Genomic DNA, 24,985 nt, shown 5'->3' with positions numbered 1-24,985 from the left:
GGTGAAGTAGCACACCCCCAATCACACAGCTATCACAGGAGGTGGGAACCGGAACCCAGGTGTCCTTGTCTCAGAGCCTAATCTCTGACCTCTATTCAGAAAGTCTTCATTATTCACTTAAAGTAGATCCACCTAAAGATCCAAAGCAAACAGGGCTCCAGGATCCAAAATCAACAGCGACATGAAGCCTGGTTTCAGGAATTATCTTTCAGAATGTAGGAGGGCATGAGAGTCAGTTTATTCTCTCACATCTAGAGCAAAATTAAGTTTTCATTGCGATTTCAACTGAGCAGAAGCGAGCATGACTCCAGCACCTGTGGGTTTGGTAGCGCTTTCTCATGGAGTATCACGCAGCACAAGCTCCCCCTCAGATGTGGAAGGTGTCTCTTCAACATGCAGGTGATTGTCTGTGCATGTGTGTTTGTGCTGTGATCTGGGGTGCTTTACGCTCGGCGGGCCAGCTGAAGCCAATCTTTCTGAGCGTGTCTTTGTGCAGCAGAACCAGGGCTCGCCCAGGTCATTTCCATGGGTCTCAGAGGCCAAGGGCCCCTACAATATTGCAATGGACGCACCAGGGGAATGCGGGGGGGTCAGCGAGTGCCTCCAGCTCCTTTTCTGCCCACAGGTCTTGAGACTGGTCAGGGGACTCGCTCCGGCCAGCATCGGCAGCTTTACCTGATCTCATTCTTCTGCGATTGACTTTGAGGAGACTTTGGTTCAAGGAGGGTGAGAGGCACCCGGAGCTCCCCACCTGTGGCCACACCCAACAGCAGGGCCAGCCCAGCTCACCCAGAGCCACCACCCACACCCAGCTGCCAAGCAGGTGATGCTGCAGACAGCGAGGGGGCAGAGTCAGGAGTCAGGGGTTGTGGGCTGCGGCACCATAGGCTGGGAGCGTCCCTCCTGACAGGCCTGGGCCACACAGGCAGGGAGGGCTCAGTCTGCAGAGAGAAGACCCCTCACGGCAGATCTCTCCACGAGGGCGGGCTGCCCTCAGCCTCATCGCTGTGGAGACTGGTGATGCTCACTGGGCCTCAGGACATGGCCCAGCCAGGGTGAAGGTGGACTTTGCACTGGCCTGGCCTGGCAGGACATGCTGAGCTGGCAGTGTGTGACCTTTGCACCTTTCTAGTGGGGGAGCCAACAGGAGGGGGCAAAGCCCTCCTAGAGGGAGGATCCAGCTTCCTGCAGGATCTCACACCAATCAGGGGCAGCCTGGACCCCTGCGCTGCAGTGTAGCCAAGGCTTGGGAATCTCAGAGTTTCCCAGCTAAACTCAAAGGAGGAGGGCGCCGCTCCTTGTCACAATAAATTATTCAAATTTGCTGCAATGTGTCAGAGTGGAGTTTGTCTCCGTCCGACATCCTCCCCGCACAAGAAAGAGCTCAGCTCTCCAGTCCAGGCCGGTGAGGAAGGGGACTTGAAGAAGGGAGAGGAGGGATCAGGTTCCCATCAAAACCGCTCAGAAACCGAGCTTGAGAAAAACCAGGCTGCCTGATCATGCTCCCAGGTGACAGAGGTGGTCCCCAGGTCTTGCCCCTCTTCCTGGAATGGAAGGGTCCCCCGTGGATGGTCACAGAAGGGCCTGGAGCACAAGCGCCTTCACATAGGGCATCGTTCACACATGATTCAGTTGCAGAAGGAAAAAACATCTGTTCCTCCCTCGAAGAGAGCCGTTCTGCAGCCAGTGAGTGTGCAAATCGCCCGGCACACCCCGGTCTGCCACAGGCCACTCAGAGGTCACTGCTGGCCTGGTCTGGGTAGGCCCAAGAGACAGAACAGCGATCGACCAGCCTGTGCAGGTTCTGGAGAAACCACCTCCTGCCGAGGGGCTTGCTGAGCCTCGCTCTAGCCACCTGGAGACAGTGGCCACTGCCTTCCTGTTACCCTGTGGGGGGTCTCAAAGTCAAAGCGGCTGTGGAGTCCAGGCGAGCAAGCTCACTGGCCAGACGTGCGTTTGTGTCTGTTTGCTGTGGCTCTTGTTGAATTGCCGGGGATCTGAGGAAGCGTCCACCTCAGCACGGGACAGGGCTTTGGGGAGGGCCGTGGAGTCCTGCGTGGACTCCATGTGATGTGCATGTTCCCGCTGGGTTGGCGTGACTCAGCCGGTCCTCTGGCTTCCCAGGGACGCTGCAGAAACTTCATGACCCACAATCAGCTTGACCCGGGGTTTGGGGGAGTTTGAACACCAACAGGATGTTTTATTATTAATCTGGTTGGATTTCCTAGCTTTCTTAGTTGGCTTAAGGGGAGCCAGCCTGAGGAATCCTGACTTAAGGAGACGATATTGAGGTGTACTGACCAACAAGACCTGAGAAATCACAGCTCAATATAAAGTTGTCTGTGGTAAAAAAAGAAAGAATAGCCCGGGAGGTGGGAAAGCCACCCTCAGGCCCGTGTTTGCTGCCCCCTTCTCCACCGCGCTCTGATTCTGTGGGATTCCCTCTGAAGCCGCATGGTTGTGAGGTCCGTCAACTGCACCCCTACATTCCTGCCCCCAGGTCCACAGGAAGGGGGCCCCCGTCCCTTGGTGACTGGGGCCTGGGTCCTCCCTGGGTCACAGAGCTCCCTGGGCTTTTGAGTGCTCACTGCGCTTGCTGTGGACCCAGCTGACGGCTCTGCCCCACGGGTGCCGCAGGCTGGGCGACAGGGGTCTGGTCCTGTGGTCCACGATCCTTTCTTGGCTGAGCGCCTGCGGTGAGCGCTTCTCTGTAGCACTCTCCTGGGCGAGTTCAGAGTGGCTCTCCTCATCTGGGCTAAGCGGGGGTTGTGTGGAGTGTCACGCTTTGGAACTGGGAAGTTTGGGGGAGGACAGGAGGGGAAAGGAAGCATGTGGTTCCCAGGAAGGCCCCACGTTCTCCCTGGGAGCCTCTCGCTGACCCGATGGCACAGCGCACAGCAGGCCGCAAGCTGGTGCTCAGGAGGCCACTGCCCAGGAGGGCCGGGGTCCGTCCCGCCACTCAGCTCTCCAGAGTGATCCGTGAAAACAGGAGAGTTCATGGCGAGGTGCCTCTCCACAGGGCACGTGCTCCGCAGCCTGCAAAGCCCGGTGAGCGCTGCTCTCAGCCTTAGCTACGTCTCCACTCTTAGTTCCTGGCTTCGGTTGACCCGAAACATCACCAAGGTTAGTTGAGCATAGGTGACACCTGTGCCCCGTGTCCTGGTGGCTGGTGGTTTGGTCACCATTCCTCATGGCCTCCAGTTCCCCTTCCTCGGGCCTCCACCCATAAACACCCCTGGACCCCCTTCAGGGAGGCAGGTGGAGGCCACTCTCCCGCCAGCCACCTCAGAAGTACCCTTTCTCTTTCACGATTGGCATACTGCACGGTGGGCACCACAGGCCCGGCCCAGCAAGGCTCAGGAGGCCGGGAGGAAAACTCAGTTAATCCTGGGAAAGGCCGAACCTTGATCGCACCACACCCACATGGCTCTTATCCCAAGTGTGAAGCTGCAGGCAATTTTTTGGTCTCCTTTATGTGATGTATTTATTGTATATGCCAAAGCATCTCTGGAAAGATCCGTGTGGCTTCAGAGGAGATTGTTGGCTGGGGTCAGTGTGGGAGGGAGACTGGACACGTGTGACCTTTGGTTTACAGTTTGAACCAAGTGAAGTGTTGGTTTTTAAAAAACCGATGTTTAAGTGAAAATTTGGCAGTGTGCACGTGTGACTCTGTTTCCAGCAGAGTTGAGGTGGGCACTTCTACAAGCCGAAGCTAACCCCCAGCACAGGCGCAGGACAAACAGACCTCTGCCTACGGCCGCCACAGTGACTTTCAATTAAAATGTGATCTTTTATTGGTTCAGGAGCCGGTGGGGCTCTTGGGAGAGGGCCTGGTGTGCAGGGCTGGTCCCGTGGGCACAGGAGGAGGGGGCTGGCATCCAGGGACGGCACAGACAGCCAGTGCACCAGGCCTCCCAGACCAGAGGGACCTGCAGGGCAGGAGACCACGGCTGCAGGAGCCTGCAGGCCACAGTGCAAATAGAAAGTGCAAAGAGAGGGTTTTTGTGGCTTCAAATGACTGTAGGCAGTGGTGGTTTTCTATTATATAGGGCTGTGACTAAACTCCACGAATAACTTGGAGTGTGAAGTTAAAATAGATCAACTTTGCCTCTAATCAGATGGCAAGTGTGCAGCTAGAAGCACTAGCAGTCGCTGAAGACGCAGTACACGCAGTCGGCCCTGGGCATGGGCCCTGTGCTCACTCCAGCTGGCTCAGGAGGTGTGCTGACAAGAGTGGGGTCTTGAAGCCTCTTCTGGAGTGTGGGCAGGGAGGGGTCCCAGGAGGACTGTGGACTTGGCCTGAGGCTTGCTGGGACCCATGGCTGCTCGCCTACCTTCTGACATGACCCCCATTCCTGCCTCCTTCTCCCTTCCTTCTCTGTGCAGAAGTCCCCCAAACCCTTCATGAATGAGCCGTGCCATTAGCAAGGGCCAAGCATGTGTGTCTCTCCACAATGTCAGAAGGGCATGGGATAGCAATCCCTTCTCAGGTACAGCACTTCCAGCAGCTGCAGCTCACCAAACACTCCTCACCTGGTAGGCATAAGCTGGGCAATCACAGATTTTTTTATTTCAAACATAATTACTAATATCTGTAGCCTGAAAACTCTGTTCTACACACCATGGAGTCACCAGGGCAGGCACAGCCTGAGGATTGCTGTCCTACACACCATGGAGTCACCAGGGCAGGCACAGCCTGAGGATTGCTGTCCTACACACCATGGAGTCACTAGGCCAGGCACAGCCTGAGAGCTACTGTCCTACACACCATGGAGTCACTAGGGCAGGCACAGCCTGAGAGCTACTGTCCTACACACCATGGAGTCACTAGGGCAGGCACAGCCTGAGGACTGCTGTTCTACACACCATGGAGTCACCAGGGCAGGTGCAGCCTGAGGACTGCTGTCCTACACACCATGGAGTCACCAGGGCAGGCACAGCCTGAGGACTGCTGTCCTGCACACCATGGAGTCACCACAGAAGGCACAGCCTGAGGACTGCTGTCCTGCACACCATGGAGTCACCAGGGCAGGCACAGCCTGAGGACTGCTGTCCTGCACACCATGGAGTCACCAGGGCAGGCACAGCCTGAGGACTGCTGTTCTACACACCATGGAGTCACTCAGGGCAGACACAGCCTGAGGACTGCTGTCCTACACACCATGGAGTCACTAGGGCAGGCACAGCCTGAGGACTGCTGTCCTGCACACCATGGAGTCACCAGGGCAGGCACAGCCTGAGGACTGCTGTTCTACACACCATGGAGTCACTCAGGGCAGACACAGCCTGAGGACTGCTGTCCTACACACCATGGAGTCACCACAGAAGGCACAGTCTGAGGACTGCTGTCCTGCACACCATGGAGTCACTAGGGCAGGCACAGCCTGAGGACTGCTGTCCTGCACACCATGGAGTCACCAGGGCAGGCACAGCCTGAGGACTGCTGTTCTACACACCATGGAGTCACCCAGGGCAGGCACAGCCTGAGGACTGCTGTCCTACACACCATGGAGTCACCCAGGGCAGGTGCAGCCTGCTCTTTACACCGTCCATCCCTGATCTACCACTAAGAGGAATGGCAGCAGGACCATGTTCCTGGTTCCTTCCTGCTGTCTATCACGTGAGTCGTGAGGGAGGAAGAGGTCTCTCACAGTTACACGGAGGCAGATAGTCCTGCTGGTTTCTAAGATGTGCCTGTTCCTTTTGGTCAGAGGCTAGAGCAGCCATGGGATTCTCCCAGACTGACCCAGTCAGCCACTTGGGTCTCTGCAGGCCAGAAGTCTTCGACCACAAAAGTCAGGACCACAGAGCAAATTGCGCCCTGGCCACACCAACTCATAACACCCAAGACACCAACGGGTCAGTGACTGCCTTCCTGTACTCCCCGTTTGGAGACACACACACACCCACACCCCCCCACACACACACACCAGTGACTGCCTTCCTGTACTCCCCGTTTGGAGACACACACACACCCACACACCCCCCCACACACACACACCAGTGACTGCCTTCCTGTACTCCCCGTTTGGACACACACACACACACACACACACCCTTGGGTTATATAAATGGCCTTGGAGGATCCACGCTGTTGCACCCCTGGCTTTTCTTACAGCGTACCTTGGAGCGCTAACCCTCCAGCTCTGCTACCTCTGGTTGGGGTGTTGAGGAGAGGAGCTCTGGTTTCAGAGGCACCTGCGGGCGGGGTCCGTATTTGGGAGCATCCTGGGTCCGCCACGGATTCCAGCATCCCTCCTGTTGGCTCCGCGGTGCTGGCGGCGGCGGAGGACCCCGCTGTGAGCCTGACTGCAGTCAGAGGCTGAACACCTGCCAGGAGAGGAGAGGCCCCTTTTGTAGTTCATGCGACTAATCCATGCTCACTGTGCGTCAGTAAAGTGGGAACCGTCTGCAGATCAGAGCAACACATTTGTTTCTGCCGGCATGATTAAGGAGCTGGAGACCCACCTGCAGCCATGGTGACAGGCGGGCGTGGCTGCAGGAGGCCGAGGCCCTGGCCTCCTCTGGCTTAGACCCGAGGGTACTGGCCTGTGGGGGCATGGGTGCAGGCTGCTGTCCTCTGGCCCCTGATTGCGGTTTGTTTTTGTGGAATTTGATGGTTCCCTGGACCTGGTGCTGGACCCAGTTAAAGACACAGTCGTCTGAAAACCATCACCTGGGGCTGGCCATGCGAAGGCCACAGTGGGACCCCAGGGGTGAGATGGATTCCCCTTTGAGCAGACAGACCCTGGAAACAAGCCATGAGACCTTATCCCCCCAGGGCCCAGTCACCCACAAACTCCTTGTCCCGGCAGTGGTCCTCACTTCTGGGGCGTGGCTCCTGGGACCTCCGCAGTAGACTGGCGGCCTGTTGCTCCTGTGTTATTTCCTGGCCTGGGGGCGGGGGGATGGAGGGCAGCACTTACACATACTGTGAAGCTTCCCTTTCTTCTCTCCTTATAGTCTGGGACCCTAAGGGCAAGGACTGAGGACCAATCACCTCTGCTTCTCAGGGCTCACAGTGATGAGTTCATCAACACACAGGGGGTGACTGGGAGGGGTGAGGACACTCAGGAAGCCCTCGATCAGCACTGAGTGGAGGATCAGGAGGGCACCCAGGCCACTGTCCCCTCCACCTCCCAGGGGGGCCTCTGCAGTGCCCTGAACCCTTGCCACTGTGTTCCGGGTGCTCTCTGGCCAGGGCAGGTGTCAAAGGAGAAAGGCCTCCTAGCAGGGGACTGACTGCAGGTGGTCGAGTGTGTGTGTGTGTGTGTGTGTTCCTCTGAGGAGGACTGGGGTGCCCGTCCCAACAGGCAGGAAGGGCATATCTAGTTCTGGATCCCTGGTCCATGTCAGCTCAGGGACCATGTGAAGGGGACGTGTCTCTTCTTAACTCCAATCTCCATCACTTTTCAGGCTCATGGCTTGTTCAGTGTTTCTGTGCTGGCCTGCTCAGCACAGCAGAGGGACCGGCAGTCACGCCACCTTGTAGCGACCCTGGGGAATAACTAACAGGGATGCTCGTCTGTACTGATGCCCTTGGGACGAGATGCTAAAGGCAGAGTGGAGGGCAGTTGGAATTTCCACTAAACACCCCCTTTTTCTTATGGGAGGCAGGAGCCCCCCAGTTCTGCCCTGTGTGGCCCCAGATCCACAGTGCAGCAGGAACTGGGGGTTGTGTCTGACACGCTGTGTGGGTGAATTCCAGCCCAGTTCGCCACTGGCATCTGTGCCAGGGTGAGTCTGCCTGGTAGTGTGGAGTTGAGCCCACGCGGTCTTAGAAAACTGTGGACGAATCTTCAGGAGGTCTTGAGTCCTAAGGATAATGTTCCCCCAAGGGGCCATACAAGTCTCTCTGCTAGCCCCCTCACTCTACGTATGAGGGAACCAGGGTCCAGGAGCGATCAGGGACTTGCCCAGAGCACCACACGTCCACCAGGCTCCAGGCAAGAGCCAGAGGCTCAGGCCCACAGCCACGCTCCCCAGTGCTCGGCGCCAGGGCCACACCGGGTAGACCTGAGAGCGGACAGGGCAAGTGCAGCCCCAGGCCCAGGCTCCGGAGGCAGGTCCTCAGGGGAAAGGCCCGTCTCCCCTCCCCCTTCCCTGGCTCTTCTCTGCTTCTGTGCCTTCTGCCCCTTGGGTGACCTCCCTGGTGGTGTCAGGGTCTGGGGCTGTGTGTTCAGCTCCCAAGGGTGAGGTTGTGCCTCGTGGCCTCCTGTTCTCAGGGCCCGGCACACCATGGACACATGGCCTTCAGTAAAATCTGTTGCTCTGAAGCCTCCCTGGCTGGCACACTCCCTGCAGCCAACAGCAGGCCTGCCTGGGCCCGGGGACTCCATCTCCCACGTCACAGCTGGAGGTGCAGGAGGTCTCCAATGGCACCGAGCCTGGCCTGTCTGGCCACAGTGGAGTCCAGCCGGGGCCCTGCTCCTCCTCAAAGCTCTAGGGTGGTCAACTGACCCAGTGGACATGGCGCACCTGGGGCCAGCCTGTGCTGCACTCCAGTCCTCACGGCAGAGTGGCCTCCGCTCATCTGAAGCGTGCCTGTTGCCTGTGTCAGGAGGCCACCTGAAGTGCCGGACCCCTCCCCCAGGTCTGCGCAGGTGTGAGTCTCGGATGATGAGTCCTCAGTCGCGTTCCCGTTGCTGTCCTATACCACAGCCTGCTTCCCCTCCCGAGGACACCCTAGTGCAGCCCCAGTGGGCACTCCATTCTGAGATGACCCTGCAGAGGGAGGCCAGGCGGCAGGGCCCTCTGGGTGTGTGCTGCCCTGGGTCAACCATTTCACAACAGTGGGCCCCTGCTCAGCTTCCTCGGACTCAGCATTTTACTATTTCTCTTGATCATCACTTTGCGTAGAAGAGTCGGCGGTTGCTCTGGGAGTGAGTGTGTGCAATGATCCCGCGAGGTCACCTAGCATCCCTCCCATTCCCTCCTCTGCTGCTCTAGGAAGGGGACAGGCACATGTACCCGGCCCATGGATTCCCCCTGCTTGCTCTATACTAACCTGGGAAAGTGTGTCCTTCACTCTCTGGCCTTCATTCATCGACAGCTTGTGTTTTTTTCTAAGGATTCAGTGTCTTTGTGTGTTAAATTCTCCCATATCTCTTAGTTTTGAAAAATGATTCTGGAGTGTCACTTTGACATTGGCTTTGAAATGACAATGTGTACATAGTACCCTGCACCAGGCCCGCTAGGATCTCAATATCATCCTGAGAAAGTCCTTAACGCCAAGGTGGACAATTCCTCTCTTACCAAGACGAGTTCCTGTGTTCTCAACTAAGCGGTCAGGGCTGGTTTGTTTTGTATTGCAAGAGCATTTTCACTGGCCGGACCGAGGTAAATGCTGTCCATGACAGAAAGCGTGACTCAGACCTGCTTCTCTGTGGCTCGACTTTGCAGCCCAGTGGTTAAAAGCTTCTTGTCTCCCCTGATTCACGGCTCTCTTCAGCAGCCTCTCCTCCACCCGGCTCAAAGTCCCTCTTTTCTCTTCACGGTGCTCAGGGGCCAGGAGGAGCCGGTAGGCCCAGCCAGGTCCACGTCCTGCACTCCTGGTGCCACACTGGTTCCTGAGGTGGTCATGTGAGAGAGACAAGCAAGCGAGGCCTCCAGCCTAGGGCGGGCCGGGCGGTGCTTCCCGTAACTAGTGAACTTCACCTTCAGGGCGGAAAACGGGAAGTCCTCTGGACTCAGGAGAGGCTTGGGAGGAAGCAGAGCACCAGCCCTTTCCCAAGTTCCAGCCTCAAGGGACGGGCTTTCAGAGGAGGTGAGGCAGGAAGCAGAACAAACCACCTGGCTAGTTCAAGTGGACACAGGCCCGGAGAAAGTGGAGGGAGGTTCAGAGTGGGACGCTCCTCACCCGGGGCTTCAGTTGACAGATGCTCCGTGCCTGAAATCTGCACTGCCGTGGGTTGGGCTGTGTCCTCCCACAATGTGCGAGGACATTCCAGCCTCCGCCTCCTTGAGCGCGAGCTTGTTGGGAAACAGGGCCTTTGCACTGCCATCAGGCTGAGGTGGGGCCTTCGGGGGGGCCCCCCTGGAGTGGCTGGAGTCTTGTAAGAAGCGTGAAGTGCCATGAAGATAGGCACTGGGCAGGGGCCAGGAGACCTCCGAGGACAAGACTGGCCGTGGTGCCGCTCCCAGAGTCACGCCTGAGGCAGGTCTCGCCTTTTGATGCAAACTTGGGACTCTTCACGCCAGGTGCACCAGGGGCGTGGCAGCACCAGGAGAGGGGAGAGAGCTCAGAGAGCCCCCTCTGTCCCGCAGGTGTGTGGCTGCACAGACACACTTCAGGTTCTGGCTCCCAGAACTGAGGGAAGGAAGTCCTGCCGTCTGCAGGCTCCTGGTCTGTGGCCCTGGGAAATGCAGCCGGTCCTCCAGTGACCAGTCAGACCCTTCTGGAAAGGACCCAACGACCGACGTGCAGCTCCGGCTGTTCTCGTCGCCAACTTCAAAAGCTGAGAAAACAATACCGAGCGGCAGGGCCCAGGCATGCAGGACCCCAAAGGGCAAACCCCTGGTGCGCTGGGGCTCACAGGGACGGTACAGAGCCGGCGCCCCCATCGTCACAGCCGGCCGCCCCAGAGAGCCTGCTGTGTTCTTGTGCCGTCAGGGCCTTCTTCAGCCCACTGAGGCCCTCCCCCCACCCTGAGAGTGACACTGGCCCCGCACCTGAGGACCTGGCCACAGGCCTTGAGACTGCTTCACGCCAGGTGGTCGTGATCTCGCCTCCTCCCTCCCTGAGTTTCCTTCTTTCCTTCCCTCCCTTCCTCTTCCTCTTTCTTTTGTATGGGGGGTAAGCCCGGGGTCTCCTGCACTCTATGAAGCAAGCCCTCTACCACTGAGCTGCACCCCGTCCTTTTGCCTTTTATTTGGAGACAGGGCCTCCCTAAGTTGCTGAGGTGCCCTTGAACTTGAGATCCTCCTGCCTTAGCCCTGGCAAAGCTGGCATCACAGGTGTGCACCACCACGGAGCCCGATGCTAAACAGACTTCCTTCTACAGAGCAAGGACTGGTGTGCACTCCCTCCCATGTTCCATGGGTCTTCCTGTCTGGGTCAGGGCAGCCTGGCCACACCCTGCTGGAACCTCCCAGCCTCCGTGCTTCTCAACAATGCCCTGAGCTCCCAGAGCCATGCCTCAAGCAGGTCTCGCCTGTTGGTGCGAACTTGGGACTCTTCACGCCAACCTTCTGCAGTGAGAGGGGCACACACCCCATCAGGAGGCAGGTGCCCAGCAAGGCCTGGGCTGGGGGAGCTCTGCACACAGCTCGGGGCACAGGGAGTGGGGCCCATCCCTTTTGTCTGACTTGGGGACGGCCGCTGAGGGCTGCTGAGAGTCCACAGATCCCTTTGTCTGATTTGGGGACGGCCGCTGAGGGCTGCTGAGAGTCCACAGCGTCTGCTCACCTCTCCCCACCCTGTCCTGTAACCAAACACCAAAAGTACAAAATGTTAGTCTTTCTGGTTGTTTCTTACCAAAAGTACCCTGGGAAGCTTTCTACACGCCAGAACTAAAAAATAAAGAATGTTTTTGTTTTCAAATAGCCCAGCTGCCTTGGGAACCCTCAGATCTGACACTAGCTCACTCCCTTGTAAGGTGCTGGCCGCTCTTACTAAGTGCTCACTGCTCGCTTCCTGTGCTGAGCTCTTTTCTTGCACTTTCCCTTTCTATTCACAATAGTCCTAGCAGGTTTGTTGCCACCATTTATTAACAGACAAAAACTCGGGCTCAGGAAGGTGGAGCCAAGTGCCAGGGGTGGCCTGCTGGCAGGCTGGAGCCCAGATGGTATGCTGTGTGGACCGGGCACCCTCTAAGGGCTGTGCACAAGCTGGCAGCCAGCTCCACGCAGACTCTGCTCACCTACCTGCGAACCAGGAACTTCTGTAGGTCCGGGGAGGGGCAGAGCCAGGACGCGGGATGCAAGGGATTCTAGCTCTTCCTGACTGTAGCTCACTGGGCAGGGGAGGAGGGTGTGGCAGAGGAGAGAGTGCACACTGCAGGAAGCTGCTCTCTGGGGACCTGCAGGTGCTGTGCGAAGTCGTTCTTGGCCCCCACTTCTGTGCCCCTGTCTCCCATCAAGAGGGCTCCTGCCTTGCTTTTTCTGTGGAGCAAGCGGCTCATCCAAGTCTGCAGGTGGCTGTGGGTCCTGGAGAGCTCAAGCAGCGAACGTCTGAACCCTTGGTCTTAGCCCGCAGAGTCAGGCCGGAAGGGTCTCCGTTATCCACATTCCGGTTGCAGGAGACCAGCCTGTCTGCAGAATCCCTAACCTCCCTGGAAACCAACCTTCCTTACTCTGGTAGAGAGCTCCGTCTTTGGGGATGTTGGAGCCCAGGGTCTCACCATGGAGTGCGTCTGCGTCTGCAGAGTCCAGGCCTCTACTCGGGCAAGGCAGGGCTGGAGTCGCTCGCCTTCCAGCACAGCCCGTGGTTCCGCAGGGCAAGGGTGAGGATGATGCCGAGGGTGGGACCCATGGGGACAACCCAGGGTGGTTTCCAGCCCCTTTCCAGGCCATGGACTTGGTCTCCTGCAGCGGGATATCCCTGTATCTGACTAAATGGTGAGGTTTTCTAGAGTGGCAAGGGCCACCTCCAGAGCTGGTGGCCACTGGACTGCTGAGGACACACGTGATGGCTGCCCTGGCTGGGCCGTGACTCAGGAGTCACAGTGTGTACCCCACATTCCACGTTCTTTGGGCTTTAGTGCTTCATGAGCCCCAAACACCTGTCCGTTGGCACCCTCCCACACGCCAAGACTCCTCTGCGTGCTCCTCTTGGCCCAGCCCTGGCCATTCCGAAGTCAGAGGCCACTGGGTCCCTGAACAGGCCTCTTGGGCTTCTTTCCATCTTGCCCCACCTGGAAGCGTCCCCTTTCTCTTCTGCTTAGGAAGGCCAGTCCCTGTCGTGTGACCATCTTTTCTTTCATGGAGAGAAGACCCAGGGTGTGTTTGGCCTGACTTTTCCATGGTGGAGTCAAGAACCAACCCTGAGGGAGTGGTGACCGCAGGGTGACCCATTCAGGACTTCCTCCAGGCCCTGCCCCTGCTCGTGAAGGACAGAATTCACTCGTCACAGCTGTGGAGGCTGCAGGGCCCGGATCACGAGGCTGACAGATGGGGTGTCCGAGGCCCTTGGCTGGCTTGTGGGTGCTCCTTCCCGCCACGTTTTCACACCATGACAGGGACGGGCTCTCCTCTCTCTCAGTTGGTGCATGGCGAGGGTACGTTGCGGCGTATTCACACACGCACTTAACATAACTTGGTCAGTCTCGGGGGTCCCTTCCCCAGGTGCTAATCCATCCATCAGGGCTCCACCCTCCTGATCTAGTGGCTTCCAGGGTCCCCTGGCTCACACCACCTCCTTGGGGAAGGACGCAGACATTCAGCTCCGGAGGTGAGTGAATTGGTTTCTTGCTGACATCTTGATCTTGGACTTCAACCTCCAGTCAGTGGGAGGACAGCCTCTGCTGTTCCAGGTCACTGATGGTGGCACTTTACGGTGGCTTTAGAAACTCAGTCCACTAGGCAACAGGTGGCAGAGCACGTTCAGAAACTCTGACATCCACCTTTCTCTCTGCTGCTAATATTGACAGAAGTCGCTTGCGGTGCAGTCCCCTGAGACACTCCTGAGCCTCTGCGCGGGTGACTGTGCTCCCTCCAGGCCTCCGCTTCTCCCACCCACCGCATGCTTGGGACACTGCCCTGGGAAATAGGAGTCATGTGGAAGGTGGGACGCAGGGTGAGGTTAGCCAGAACATCACCGCCCTCTGGCCTGGCCCCTCGCCCTTGGAGCCTTGGAACCTCCTCTCTGCTCCTGCAAAGTGCTGACCTGGCCCTCAGGACTCCTGTGCTTCCAAGCAACTGGGAGGGAGGTTCAGACAGGGACGTCACCCCAGGTTGGCAGGGCTTGGGCAGCTGCGGTGGTGTTCAAAATTCCCAGTTACTCTGACATCACTACAAGGCTAGACCCAGGACCACCCTCAGGGTGGCCCGGCTGAGGAGCCCCACCTGGAAGCGCCCAAGCAGGCTGCCCATGTAGAGTGGGCCGCCTCCGGCCCTGACTCCAGCTCACAGGAGTGACGGGTCACCAGCGGTGTGACGCCAGTGGTGACGTGAAGCAGAGGTTCTGGGTGATCTGTGACAGAGCAGGGAACTGAGCATGTCAGCAGCGTCAGGGAGAGCCTCCCGGGGCCTGGAGCTGCCCCTCCCCTGCGCTGGCAGTGCTGTCTGTGGGACGGTCACCAGCTCTTGTGATTCCCCACAGGGTTCCCTTCTGAATGAGCCCCTCCTACGCACCCTGTACCTGCCATCCCGAGCTCTTTGTTTGTAAAGAGGGCCCCGAACTGGGTGAGCTTCAGGCCTTCAGAACCCCGATGTCCTCCCCTGGAAAGCCAGCTGGAGGAAGGCCAGCGCTGGTGACCTCGCAGGCCCCCGTGGGAGGGGTCACTGCATCCCGGGGAGGCCGGGCTGGGGTGAAGTGGGAGGGTCCTGGCCGCAGCACGACCCCACCACGTGGGCCCTTTTGGCAGAGCTGGGAGTTTGGAATGTGGGGAGTGGCAGAGACATCCAGGAGGAATGTTGGGGCGGGCTGCTGGGAAGGCTCCGGCTCCGTGGGGGAGAGGGGGAGAGGGCGGGCGTGGGAGGAGAGCGGAGTCTGGCAGCTACTTTGAAACCTCTCCCCTCTGGAAGGGGGCTTGCTGAGTGTTACCGAGACTTCTCAGGGGGCCTGGGCTCAGCGGGCAGGATGCTGTTTTCCGTCTGACTCCCTCGAGCCCTTTGTGGGATTCGAGGCCTGAGCCCGGGGCTGCTGTTCTCCTGTGGGTGCAGCGGCCTCTACCCTCCTGCTGGCCTCCCCCACCCCATGCCGCCCTCAGCCAGGCCCCCAACACAGGTCCAGGGCGTCTCTGGACTTCCAGGTCTCTGTCCCTCTGCTCAGCCTGCTCTTCCCTTCCCCAGTCTGTCTCCCTCCCTGACCAGACCCTGTGTGGCCAGGAGACTGCCTGAGGCTCAAGTGCCCCTTTCTCGGGACCCTTCCTCGCCCCCTCCCTGGGTGCTCCGTCCTGGGTGCTGGAGGACAGTGCTGGTCCCAGGCACACAGACCCCTCCTGAGGAAGGTGCCCCACTCCTGCACTTACCACAGCCGCTCTGTGGGTCGGCACCTGCGGACACCCAGCGTGCCCTGAGCAGCGGCCCACTCCAGCTCAGAGGGGTGTTCAGGGGCACTGCTGAGGAAGTCCCTCCACCCCCAGGTTCTCCTGAGGGCGGGGCTGAAGGGAGCTTCTGGGGTCTCCTCCTGGACCTTCCCTGAGCCCACTGTGCTCAGTCAGGGAAGGTGGTCCTCACCAGTGTTTCTGATGAGGTTCTGAGAGGGATGTCTCCTGCCCGTGGTGGCTCAGCGGGTCAAGGAGCTGATCCAAACCGCAGCTCTCCCTGGCAGAGTGGGCATCTGCCCAGGCTCCCCAGGGCAGCCCGCCTCCCCAGGACAGCGTGGCCCCTTCAGGTCCTCCTCCAGGCCCTGATTAGCACAGCCTCTGGAGGCAAGCCTCCCAGATCTGATGGAACGGGCGCCGTGCTCTCCCGCGGGGGCGGCGGAGGTCAGGGGAGTCCTGGGGCTCCACGTTTTGACCAGGTTCTCAGAAACCTGTGTCTCTGTTCACTGGGGCCAAGGACAACCCATGAAAGGCGCAGGGCGGGGCTGCAGCCAGGCCTCCGGACCCAGTCCACCCAGGGCTCTGGTCCTTTCCGCTCCCACAGCAGGTCTGAACCGGGCAGTGCCCTTGCTGGCTCTGAGGAGGGCTGGGCCCGGGCATTTCCCCACTGTCCCCCCGGGGACTCCGTGGCTCCAGTTCCCATGGGGTTATCACCCCTCAAACACCTGCCTCCAGCCGTGAAGTGGGAGCCAGTGCAGCCTGAAGGTAGGTGTACAGATTGGAACAGCCCAGCTTGCTGGGGCTCTGGGTATACAGTTGGCGCTCAGTAGGGACAGCAGCTCTGGCCACTCGCATGTCGACGTTGCCCTGCCTCTTCCAAGGCAGGTTCTTGGAGAGGCTGTTGAGAACCAGAGCAGCCTGAGCCTGCTTCTAGGGGCCATGGTGGGAGTCCAGGACAGCTACAGCTTGGGCCTTTTGCCCTGCACCCACCCAGCAGAGGAGACCACGGGGCCGCTGGTCCAGCCCACCAGCCTCGTGGCCCCCGTGTCCAGCCCAGACGTGACTCCTGCAGGCAGTGAAGATGCCGCTGCAGTATCCACAGCTGCGGTGGACGCTCTGTGCCCTCCACAGAGGGGCTGGTCCTCTGCCTTCCTGGACACAGAGGCGGGGCTGTGGCCAGGTCGGGCGGCAGGACCCTCGTGCCCACTTGGACCCTGGCTTGACTACAGCTGCACACACTGTGATGGAGCTGTGGGGCCTGCGTGCCAGGGCTGGACCAGGAGGGCGCCGCTCTGCCGCCAGCCCCCTGCCCCCCTTTTGTCTCTTGGAGACCATCCTGCCGCCAGCACTGGTGCACTGCAGGGCCTCCTCCTGGGCCCTCAGTGGGCACACATGTGCACGGTGGACAAGGACACAGGCCCATGCGGCATAGACACTGTCCCTCTGGACTTGACTTGCTGTAGAGGTTTCTGAGTCCTCTGTCTTGATCATGGTGCCACCCCATCACCTCAAGGGGCCAGTGCTCCCCGACCTTCCACATGTGGTCAACCACCACGTCCTTGTACATCAGCCACACCACAGCCCTGTGTGTGCCGTGCCTCGCAGGGCTGGCCGCCCCTCCTCCTTCCCACCATGCGCGTTCACTGACCCGCTTGGCTCTGACTGCTGATACACGGCTTCTTTATTTAATCATTTCCCAAGGAACAAGGAAACTGCAGGAGAAATTGTGGCACCACGGAATGACTCATGACCTAAACCATTCTCTGGGAACCAGCATGCTCACTGTGTCCTGGAGAAGGGGGTCTCCGAGGAAGGGTCTGAGGAGTTCGCAGAGAGTGGCTCTCGGGTCAGCTGGGTGCTTGGCAGCTGGATGGAAAAGAATCCCACCAAGTTCCAGTTGAAGGCCGAGATGGGTCTATTTAGGAAAATAGAGACTATTCAAGGGACACTGCGGGCCACTGGCAGAGTGAGAGATGCATTTGGGGTTCCCAGCTCGTCTTTTACAGGGGGCGTGGTGAGGGGTGCTGTGGGAAGGTCTGTAGGAAGTTATCGTCCAGTGATCGTGAGACAGTTTGGTGGTCTGGACAGTGTCCAGTCCTCAGGAGGATCTGATCAATGTCTACTGTGCTGGAAAGTCCCCTAAATTATAGGTTCCTCTAGAAAGGCTCTCTCTCTTTGCCCAGCTGGTTTACTGGGAGTTCATCAACAGTGCACAGGAAGATCTACAGGTGGCCCAGGCATCTGGGAGTAGCGGGCCTGCGAGGGAGGCAGGCCTAGGGAGTGACCGGCCTGGAAAAGAAGGCGGAACTCTGAATTTGAAATCCTCTTTCCTGTCCTTCCTGTGTGTCTCCTTTCTACCTATGTCCTACTCCTTCTATCAAATAGATCAAACGTGGTCGTTTTCGTTCCAAATGGCCTTTAAACACCAAAGTTCACTCCATTTCTGTTGACAGCAAGCTGGCTGTGATCACTGCCCAGTGGCCATCCCATGCCTGCTGAGAGGGACCCAGGGCCGTGGGCCTGCCTCGCCAGCCCCGGGTCCTTGTCCGCTTTCCGTGGCTGGGACGGAACACCTGAGGAAGACAACTTAGGAGGGAGAGTCCTTTTGGCTCCCGGCCCCACAGGTCCTTGGTTGCTGGCTCCGGGCACACACGCGGTGGCAGAAGAAGGGGGCTGCTCATGGCAGCTGGGAAGCAGAGGGGGCAGGGGAGACAGGAAGGAGGAAGGGGCTGGGGCAAGGTCACCCCAGTGATGTGCTTCTCCAACCAGGCCTCCCGCTTCTGCCACTCCCAGCCACGCCGTCAGACCACTGATCTGTCGCTGATGCGGTGAGACCCCCGGCTCAAGCCCACCGAGAGCCCCCTCTCTGAATACTGCTGCACTGGAGACCAGCCCCTCAACACAGGAGCTCTTGGGCGACACTCCAGATCCAAGTCACTGCACCGACTCTTATCCCTTCTGGAGAGCTGGCCAGCGCCCAGGCAGCTCCCTGGAGGAAACCCTGACCCCTGACGGTCACTGTTCTGTGACTGGCAGAAGCCCTGCTCCGTCCCCTCACCCCCGGGCCCAGTCCCAGTCTGTCACCTTTTCCACATCTTCTTCAGGGAGCGGAGGGCGGCCTGGCCCGTTAGGGAGAGCCCAAGGCGTGCACGGCCGTGATGGTGCAGGAGGTGAGGCTTCCGGGGGCTCGGCCCGTTGGGGACAGAGCTGTCTGTAAGCTGAAGAAGGCAAGTGCCCTCAGAGGAGCCTTCGTGTGGTCTGAGTGTGTGCACACGTGAGCAGTGTGAGCGTCCAGAGAGACTCGTCATGCCAGCTCTAACTTATAAACCTGGTGTGCTGGAGGTTGGCAAAGGAGAACCGCGAGACCTTAGCCAGCTTCCCCAAGTGACCTCGAGTTGCTTTTGAAGCAGGAATTCGCGAGCTTCCGCCCCTGTCTCCTCCAGCTGGCTTTGTAAATAGAGTTTACTGACACAGCCTCCTGCGTCCCGTGCCCACCCTCTGTGGCTACTTTGTCACGGCAGCAGAGCTGGGCAACTGGGACAGAGACCAAGAGCCTGCAGGACTGAAGGGCTTTATGGTGTGGCCCTTTGTGCAGCATGTGCCCACTGGTCACCCGCTAGATACTCACACAGCACACCACACACCACGTACCAGGAAGTCTCACCTACACACACGTACACACACACGCAGTAGGTACACACATCACACACGTCACACACTATGTACGCACAGATACCCTCCTGCCTGAGGGGCTGCCCCGGCTGGGCAGTGTGGCTCGGCCACAGGATTGGCTACTGCACTGTGTGAGCGGCAGACATCTAGACACAGAGCTCCCTCTTCCGTAGTTTTCTTGTATCCTTCATGACCTGTCACTTCTGGGACCATGTCCAGGTAGGTGTCAACCTCAGATGTGTGTGGGCTGCTTGGATCTGAGCCTCTGGCTGCCGGGGTGCGCCTGGTGGCTCCCGAGCACTGTTTCCGAGCACCCGGATTACTCCCTGTTGACAGCACACGCCCTGTCTCCTCCCTGAGCACGCTGCTTCTCCCTGAGCACCCCTCTCCTCCTGAGTACCCGCTTTCCTCTGAGCCCCCCGTTCTGTGCTGGTGAGCCACTGAAGGTCTAGCCTATGGAGATGTTGGCCTTGCATGCAGCATTTGGGTATGACTTAGCGAAGTGACTTTGTGAGCTCAGTAGAACTCTGTATCCTGCAGCCAGGTTTATCCAGGGAAATTCAGGACCTGGCTCTCCAGGCCAATGTCCCTCAGCCTGACCGTTCTGCTCCAGGAGGTCCTGGGGGCTGCCTGGGCGGAGGCCACATGTCTTCCTGGGGACATGTCCCTGCCTCATTCTGCTGGAGACACAGGCTCAGCTCTGAGGCCTCCCCTGCAACCACGTCACAGCTGAGCCTGTGCATGGACACACCCTGTGTGTGGACCCACGCTGGGCGGTCGATGCCAGGATGGCCACTCTCTCACTGTCCTGTCAGGTTGGCATCTGTGTTCACCAGCTGTCTGTGCTGGTTGGCAGACGCCCCTGGGAGGTCCTCCCCTGGAACACGTGGGCCCGTGGCTCACAGACCCACAACGGAGTGTCTGGCGGGCTGTGAGGTGGCATCCTGCTCGGGTCCCGGCTCTCCTGGGTGAAGGCTCCTGCCTTGGGCTCCTCCCCTGCAGGTGGGGACAGTGGTAATGGCACCTCCCACAGTCCCTGGGAGGTGAGTGAGGCCATGTGCTTGGAGCTCCGAGGACACTATGGGGTCCCTGGCCAGAGCAGCCCGCAGCTGACACAGAGGCCAGGGCTGGATCATCTCCTGAGATCCATTTAATTGCTGGACACAGGGTGGACATTATCATGTTGAAAAGTTTAATTTCATGCTAAGTCACATGAAAAATGTCTTCTGAGAACTCCTGTCTGAGGGGCTGCCCCAAGTGGCCAGCGTGGCTCAACAGTGTCCTGGGCTGTTTCCAGGAGCTGCTTGTCTTCAGCTTGTACCCAGTGGATGGGCTGGGCTGCCGTCTCCCCAGCCAATGTCCTCTGTGTCCCTGGGCCTCAGTATCCTGCCAGAGGGTGACACTCAGACAATAGGAGGAAGCTGCCCAGCGAGGATTCAGGAAACCAAATCAGCTGACTAGAGAGGGAGAAGCAGAGGAGGAGACGCAGAAATGTGGACCAGAGACAGCTGGAGACCGGGGGGCACTGAGGCATCAGGTGCTGGGAGACGTCAGGGCCAGAGGTCGACTAGGCCGCGTGCCAGAGCACCTCCAGGAAGCGAGACGGAGGTGGAGGGGAGGCCGAGGGGCGCGCTCAGCCACCCCTTCCTCGGGGCCCTGGGCTTCCAGCACAGGTGGGAAGAGGTTGCAGCGGGTTGTGAGAGCAGCACTGGGCATTTGGATTCCGCCACTCCAGGGGCAGGGGACCATCCGCATTGGAGCCCGGGTTTGGGAAGCAGGGAGCCGGAGGTCGTTCATCCCTCGCCTTTGCCTCTGCCAGCTGCACTTTAGCCAGGGAGAGGTTCTCTGGTCCACCTGCCTGGACCCAGCCCCTCTGGGACAGTTTTACCTGCTGCAAGCTTCTCTACTGATGAGAAGCATGTTCAGGAGGCGGTCACACCTCCTGAAGGGGAGCTGGACTGATGGGGACATTTTATACTGAGGTGGCCTGCTTCAGCTGATGCCCTCCAGGCATATTGGGCTGCGTGAGGAAGTTATTGATGGACACAGGGCAGTGCGACTTTAGGGAGCAGTGCCGTGCTGCAGCTTGCTCGTCTGCCCCGGGCCCACACGGAGCTGCCCCTCTGTGCTGGTTGCACACAGACCCAGGAGAGAGCAGCTGGGTTCTTCAGCACCCCCCACCTCCGGGCTGACCCTGTCCCTGCCACAGCTCCTCTAGCACTTGGTCCCTGGTTGCCTTTCGTGGGCAACCTGCAGCCCGGGTTCCAGAACCACAGGTAACACGCCCATCTCCCCGGGCTGGTGGGGGGCTGCAGCCCTTCTTGCTCCACGGGTCTTTTTCCAAGTCACACAGAGCAGCAAGTGCTCCAGTCAGAAGCCCCCCGTGAGGACCAAGGTGGCCTGCTTCAGCTGATGCCCTCCAGGCTTCCTGCTTACGCGACCCTTACTTGTACCTTCTCCATTATGTGATGATCCACGGGGCTTTTTAAAAATCAGTTTCTCTTAAATTCTCGCCCACTGCTCAATGTGTTAAGATCATTAATTCCCAAGAGCAGAGGTGATACCTATTCCACCTTTGCATTCCCAGGACAATCCTTGTAAATATTGCATGCCAGATTACCACTCCTGGACGTGGAGTGGCTGTCACAGATGTGGAATGGTGTACGCACTGAGGCCACAGGACACCTTGGTGGAGCACTCCGCTGCCACCTGAAGACAGACCGCTGGTTCCTCCAGGGTAGCTGGGGGAATAGCCTCTATTGCCCCACCTGTGAGATGAAGGGCAGTCTTGGTGGCCTGTGGGGGCCCCTCCACTGCTAATTACCCAGTTACTGGCATTCTGGGTCAGTATTATTTTTTTTCTCATTTTTTAATTTGTTAGAAAAAAAAAATGAGTGACTGGGAAAGGTTGGCTTGCAGCCTGATGCAGTAACTGGCTGATCTTTCCCTCTCCAGGCCAAAGCCTGCAGCCCTGGAGAGAAACTGAGAAGACCCCGACTCAGAAGGGGGACAGCGGATAGCCCAGGACGTGGTCTGAGGAGAAGGAAGGAGGGCCATGCTGGGGCTGTTCCTGCTCTGTGAGAATTCAGCTCCCTCCCCGGGGGAGGCACCAGGCAGAAGAGGGGTCTTGCCAGGTTGAGAAGACAGAGGCGGACCCTGGCTGAGCTGGGTGCCTGGACTTTGCAGAGAAGAGAGTGGGGAGTCATATAGAAAGAACTCCAGGAATCCACACAAGCACAGGACGGAATCCCACCACTTAGGCGAAGCTGTAAACTGAAACTTTCCAGAACTTGCAAACACACTAGATTCCTGTCAAGCCCAAGAAAAGAGACACAAGAAAAAAATGGGAGGATTAAGTATGGATCCTAAAAGGGGCATCGCTTAGGAGAGGCGCTGCCTTAGCCTCGGAGTAGATGCCACCCCAACCTGCCCTAGTGGCCCTAAAACCAGGTATGGAAAGGGTGGAGTTACCCTGTTACTCAAAACAGTACAGCGTTCTCAAGAGGGGAAGATGGTGCAGACATTCAGCAGTCACCACCACGATGTTCAGCAGCCCTCAAACCTCACCAGACACCGGAAGCCCAGGAGGTGACTCGAGGCCAGGAGCCAAGCTGGTCCACGTGTGCTCTCCACAGAGAGAGGGTGGAGTCCGCCTTCGGAATGTCCAAGCAGCAGTTTAGATACAATTAGGGAAGGAAGGAAGATTGGATATGAGGAAGAAAGAGAAAGAACTGGAGTTGTGGAAATATTATCTGCACAGGAGAACCCTCTGGATGAACTTAGCAGCCGTTAAATATTGCAGAAGCAAGGGTCACTTGATTTGAAGGCTTCCTGGTAGAATCTATTTAAAACGAAGCAGTTAGGGGGAAGAAAGGTTAAAAAATGAACAAAGCCTCAGTGACCAAGGGGACAGTTCAGGTCAATGCAAATGTCCGTACACAGAGAAGTGGAGGCCCAGCCCGAGAGCAGGCAGAAAAACCTTGGAGAGAACGACTCCGTTGTTTTCTGGTTCGATCATATTGGAAAACCAGCACTTGGGTACACAGGTGGGTATTTTACCCTGTGTTTCAAATTCCTGTGGAATGTGAGACGCTCACACCATCACACAAAAGAGCAAAAGGCCCCAAGGCCACTTCTCAAAAGAAGAAATACAAATGGCCAACAAATACCTACAAAAAAGCTATGTGTCATCAGCCATCAGGGAAATGCAAACCAAGAGTTGAGGAGGTGCTCTCATCCCAGTTAGAGGGGCTGCCATCGAAGTCACACACGGGAAGTGCTGGTGAAGACGGGGGGGGGGGGGAGACCCTGCGGGCTGCGCTGGGCGTGTGGGTAGCACAGCACCCTGCAGAGTGGGTGGGGGTCCTTGGAACCCAGGCGGGGGCCACCACCTGCCCAGCTGAGCCACTCCAGGCCCTGCTCACCACTGTGGAGGTGTGGAACCAGGCAGGAGTGGACACAACAGTGGCCTGTATGCTGCCACACACACGCCACACCACGTGCAAGGCAGTGTCACCTAGACACACACCACACCACACACACACACCAGGTACACACACCACACCACACAGTGTACACCATGTCCCACACTCAGGTCACATACACACACCACACCAGTCACATCCTAGACACACACAACACACACACACCACACCATGAACGAGGCAGTCTCATCTATGTAGACACCACACATGCACCAGGTACACACACCACACACACAGTGTACACCGTGTCCCACACTCAGGTCACATACACACACCACACCAGTCACGTCCTAGATACACACACATACCACACACACACCATACCACGTGCGAGGCACTCTCACCTACATACACACCACACACACCAGGTACACACACCACACCATACACTATAGACCATGTCCCACACTCAGGTCACATCCACACCCCACACCACGCAAACCACATACAAAACCACACAACGTCCACCATATACCACACACCGTGTACCACGCATGTGACTCACACACACACCACACGCCCAACACACATACCTCACTCTACGCACACTTCACATACATACAGACACACCCCGCAGTAATAAGGGACCCAGGAATAAGCTCCGGGCAGCGGGGGTCAGGGCCGCAGAGACGCTGTCCAGGTGGCGTGTGGAGCCAGACAAGAACAAGCGTCGTCCTCCAAAACAGGGCTCTGGTTCCGGAAGAGCAAGGCCGCCCTGGCCCACGCAGTTCCGCGCCCTGTGCTCTATATTTCGGCACAGGAAAGCATGTTGATTTCCTTACCACCCTGGGGCTTGGAGCCCAGCCGTCTGCCCTTCTGGATGTGGGGAAGGCTGCTGAACTCGGCTGGGCACTCTGGGGCTGACCAGCAGCTCGCCTCACTTGGTTTTGGTGCCGTGGACGGCCCCTGGGCCTCTGCTGTGCTTCCCCGTGGAGGACTGCAGCCCTCAGACCCTTCTCCATGTGAGCCTGGGAGCATTCGCCTCTCACAAGCTCCCCACTGTGAGGCTCAGCCAGACCCCACCTGGGGGCACAGGCCATGAACGACCTAGGTACACACCACACCAGTCATGTCCTAGACACAGCCCCCCAGGACATCCCCGGCAGACCCGGTCGTCGGACCCCAGGGAGCTTGCAGCACGCCCCGCACCTCCTCCCAGCTGGGCCACTACAGATCACACCCAGAAGTTCAGAGGGTTGTGAAGGTTCACAGGAATGGCCAGACCTGGGGAGAGAGGAGCAGGTGGGTGTGTTGGGAGCAACCCCAGGACCAGGCGGAAGCAGCCCCTGGCCCAGAGCGGACCCTCCTGGGGTCCAGGCAGAAGGGCTTCCCGGGAGCCAATGCCGTGGCTCTGGCCCCCCACAGAGGTCCTGCTACAGAGGCTCTTCGCCCAGCAGCCCACCATGCTGAAGAGCCCCGAGACGCCCTGTGCCTGGCCGCAGCCTGGGATGGGCAGGCTGGCCCGCATCAGTGCAGGCTGCAGCCCCAGCCAGGTCCCTCCCAGCCCACCCTTGGGTTTGGTTGGGGGAGACCAGCTCAGAGCCTCTGCGGGACCTCGGTTGTTCCTCCTGAGGACTCTGTGGAGGCCAGAGGGGAAGCTGGTGGCGGGCCACCAGAGGCACCCTGCCTCCCAGGGCTCCCACCCTGGGGCCCAGTGCCTCCCCATGCTGGTCCTGGGCCCAG

At 58.7% G+C, this 24,985-nt stretch overlaps 3 long non-coding RNA genes across 4 annotated transcripts; 1 reads left to right on the top strand and 2 right to left on the bottom strand.

The window, feature by feature from the left end:
- Nucleotides 1-4,543: 4,543 nt before the first annotated feature.
- Nucleotides 4,544-15,728, bottom strand: LOC124095918 (uncharacterized). The gene is made up of 2 exons (XR_009227214.1): nt 6,826-15,728; nt 4,544-6,330 (listed from the first exon to the last, which is right to left on the bottom strand). It is a non-coding gene; the product is annotated as an uncharacterized LOC124095918 (long non-coding RNA).
- Nucleotides 15,284-23,107, top strand: LOC124095916 (uncharacterized). 2 transcript variants are annotated; one of them, XR_006852686.2, is made up of 3 exons: nt 15,284-15,911; nt 17,916-19,037; nt 21,774-23,107. It is a non-coding gene; the product is annotated as an uncharacterized LOC124095916 (long non-coding RNA). The 2 variants fall into 2 exon arrangements; XR_006852687.2 differs by having other exon boundaries at nt 21,406-23,107.
- On the bottom strand, nt 16,804-18,339 carry LOC124095919 (uncharacterized). The gene is made up of 2 exons (XR_006852693.2): nt 18,231-18,339; nt 16,804-17,061 (listed from the first exon to the last, which is right to left on the bottom strand). It is a non-coding gene; the product is annotated as an uncharacterized LOC124095919 (long non-coding RNA).
- Nucleotides 23,108-24,985: the final 1,878 nt, after the last annotated feature.

Source organism: Marmota monax, unplaced genomic scaffold (genome assembly GCF_021218885.2).
Source record: "Marmota monax isolate L192 unplaced genomic scaffold, Marmota_monax_Labrador192_F-V1.1 WCK01_AAM20220418_F8-fsc00083, whole genome shotgun sequence".
In the NCBI taxonomy this organism is placed as follows: Eukaryota; Metazoa; Chordata; class Mammalia; order Rodentia; family Sciuridae; genus Marmota; species Marmota monax.
This window is presented reverse-complemented; position numbering and strand designations above follow the sequence as displayed.